Genomic DNA, 3,621 nt, shown 5'->3' on the forward strand with positions numbered 1-3,621 from the left:
AACGCAACTCAATAACGCTTCCTTTTGATATAATGCCAAATTGATTTGGGAGTGGCAGTCGAACAAGGCAGCGGAAATGCCAAGACCTAAACAAGTCAAATAGTGACAGCTCATGACTGTACAAAGAACACGACCACATAACAAAATTTATTGGTTTTACGCGAGTGCAAAAGTCACGACAAGTGCGCTCGGATTTCACGCCTGTATAGTCAGTTCTGTATTGAGTTTAGCGGACGATCAGTAGCATTGATTAGTTTCTTTAGACACACTTGTCAGTTGCTTCGGCCGGTCTTTCATTTGTCGGAAACGGCATGTCAACGTTACGTTTTAGACATACAGACTGTAGACGCCTACGTTCCGATACAGTTGAATATGATTGAAACGGTTCAATATTTCCGCGCTGAAGGTTGGTGCATTCCAGCTCTTTCATGGCTGTTGCTCTAAAGATGCACCAGCAATGATAGCAGAGGCCAATCTGCCTCAGTTCTTTTCAAAATACAACTTCTCTAACACGGACATGCCAGCCTTAACAGAATGCTTCCTTTTGAATAGAGAGGTGTCCTGATAAATATATATAAAGAGGTAGCCTAGCAAGAACATTTTACAAGAAAATGAGTAGGTCTATCGTATAAATTATCATCATAGTTGCTGGTCCTACCTGGTTCTGTTAGTTGACCGTTACCACCTACAAAAAATAGAAAGAACAAGGACTGATCAACCTCCATTCCACATGATCTTTGCCCATCTTCTCCGCTGAAATGCTCTTATATTTATAGATATTTAGGTCAATAGGTCAACTGAGTAGCTAGTCTGTTGTCTCCCATATGCCACTATTGCCAGCTAATGATATAATGCTAACCCAAACCAGGGGAACATGTACCTTGCCGGCTGTCCGATGTTTTCAAGGCATTTTCATCATCAGGAGATATCAGACATAGATAATGTGTGTAGTCTAAGGCATCACTAGTGCACCAGATAGCAGCACCTCCCTGGACTTCTCCATCGAAATCGGCGCTGTGTTACCACCAAGTCTATAGGCCTACATATTCTTAGAGAGTAGGCCTAACCACCACTATTATAACAACAAACCACGCCTTCTACTTAGAAATAACCATGTTTTGACCACGTCAAGTGTTTGTTATGATGCTGACCTGTATCCTTCAGTCTTGCTTGCAGAATTAACACGTGAAACGCTTCAGATTCATGACGATTTAAAAAACGTGCAACACGTGATGAACGGAACCATGGGAACGCAAATGCTCATCCCGTTCCCGTCGTTCCGCCATATGGTGATTTTCCTCTGCAGCCGTAATGGTCCATACATCCATGGTTCATCCAGATTATTTCGCCAATTCGGAAAGTTTCTCCTTTCACACCTGCAGAATCAACTGCGCCCCTCCTCCCTTACGAAAAAGATCTCAGATTTACCATGCTCACCATGGTGAATTCACCGTTCACCATGGTGAATTCAGAGTTTACGTAGAATTTACCATGCTCACCATGGTAAATATTTCTCACCGTCCCAATGTTCACCATGGTGAAGTGCTGTCTGTTTGCCACTGATGGTGAATTGTCAATTGCCATCCCCTTTAAACATCCTGGCAGCAGTGGTTTTCAATCTACTCCGCCTCTCGATATGACGAAGGAGTATAAAAAGCCTGAATCTCAGTATGCCCTTTAACTAATTCTGATTGGAGAAGTCACGGTCTGACAGAAATACTTTTCCACCCCATACGAATCATCCTCGGATGTACTCGAACGCCCGGAATCAGTGCGTGCTGCAGTTTGAAAAGATTTGTTTCGGTGGTTTTATTCAAGATATAATAATGATAATGATAATGATGAAAATAATAACATGAACATGAATGAATAGATAACAAGATAATGAAGAAAAAAAGAGAAAAAAAATGTGGCAGATCCCCCGGGAGTCGAACCCGTGACCAGCCAACTCTAAGCGCTGTACCGTAAAGGCTTTCATGCTCAAGTGGAGATTTTTTTGCGTTTTATCAACGAGCCAGGTGATGCATGACGAGATGACATCCCTCCAATGTGTAGGTCGTCGCCATATTGAAAACGCGCCGGCGGGACGACTTAATAGTGAGGTTTCGCAACCACCCGGTTAGGCCCTACGACGACGTTTATCTATTGTGTGCGTTTACCTGAACAATAGACGTCGTCGAAGGGCCTAACCGGGCGGTTGCGAAACCTCACTATTATTATGTCGGGGGGACGACTTATTATCTAGGGGGGGACGACTTAGTAAGTCGAGGGGGGACGACTTAGTAAGTCGGGGGGGACGACTTATTATCTCGGGGGGGGGGACGACTTATTATCTCGGGGGACGACTTATTATCTCGGGGGGACGACTTAGTAAGTCGGGGGGACGACTTATTATCTCGGGGGGGACGACTTAGTAAGTCGGGGGACTTATTATCTCGGGGGGGACGACTGACTGTCTCATCTCTCTCACTATAATTATTGTCAACTACGTTGTAAACATAATGCTCAAAATTGATTCATGAAAAAGGCAGTAGGGCAATATTATTATTAAGTTGTCAACATGGTGAGAGAGATGAGGAAGTCACAGTCAGGCCAAATCAGTCCTGGCTGCTCCACCGTGTTGACAACATGATGAGAGTGATGAGGAAGTCACAGCCAGGCCGAATCAGTCCTGGCTGCTCCACCGTGTTGACAACATGATGAGAGTGATGAGACAGTCACAGCCAGGCCGCATCAGTCTTCGCCGCACTGCCTAGTTATTGATATGGCGAGAGAGATGAGACAGTCACAGCCAGGCCAAATCAGTCTTGGCTGCTCTGCCAAGTTGTCAACATGGTGAGAGAGATGAGGAAGTCACAGCCAGGCCGAATCGGTCCTGGCTGCTCCACCCTGTTGACAACATGGTGAGAGAGATGAGACAGTCACAGCCAGGCCTCGCCCTCGCTTTCATAAGTCGTCCCCCCGACTTAATAAGTCGTCCCCCTGACTTAATAAGTCGTCCCCCTGAGATAATAAGTCGTCCCCCCCGACTTACTAAGTCGTCCCCCCTCCCCCCCCCCCCCCCCCCGAGATAATAAGTCGTCCCCCTGACATAATAAGTCGTTCCCCGACTTAATAAGTCGTCCCCCCCGAGATAATAAGTCGTCCCCCCCGACTTACTAAGTCGTCCCCCCCGAGATAATAAGTCGTCCCGCCAAGAATTTCTTTTTTTTCGATGTCCTTTCCCAGCCACCGTATGAATGAATATATTGGGGTGGAAAGCGCTCCTCATTAATTAAGTCTGGGAAAAAGTTATGAGTGTGGCGGATAGTGTTTATTTTTCTGAAAAATGGCTTAGACATTTATTTAAAAACATAAAACACTGAAAGGCGACACTAAAGGAGCTAGCATTTGAATCGGGAAATGGAGATAGAAAGGGGTTAAACTGACTTGTTGTTGAATCGGGAGCTAGCATTTGAATCGGGAGCTATAGTGTCAACAATATGGGTTAAAACCAATCGATGGAGTTATCGGACTTTGGAGGGTTAATATTTGAAAGAAATCTGAATTGGGAACTGGGGAATACTTGCCTAACTCCCAGTTCCTTATTCGTGCCTGAAATGAAGGGCAAGAAACTCACAA

This window comes from Lineus longissimus, chromosome 13 (assembly GCF_910592395.1).
Source record: "Lineus longissimus chromosome 13, tnLinLong1.2, whole genome shotgun sequence".
Classification (NCBI taxonomy): domain Eukaryota; kingdom Metazoa; phylum Nemertea; class Pilidiophora; order Heteronemertea; family Lineidae; genus Lineus; species Lineus longissimus.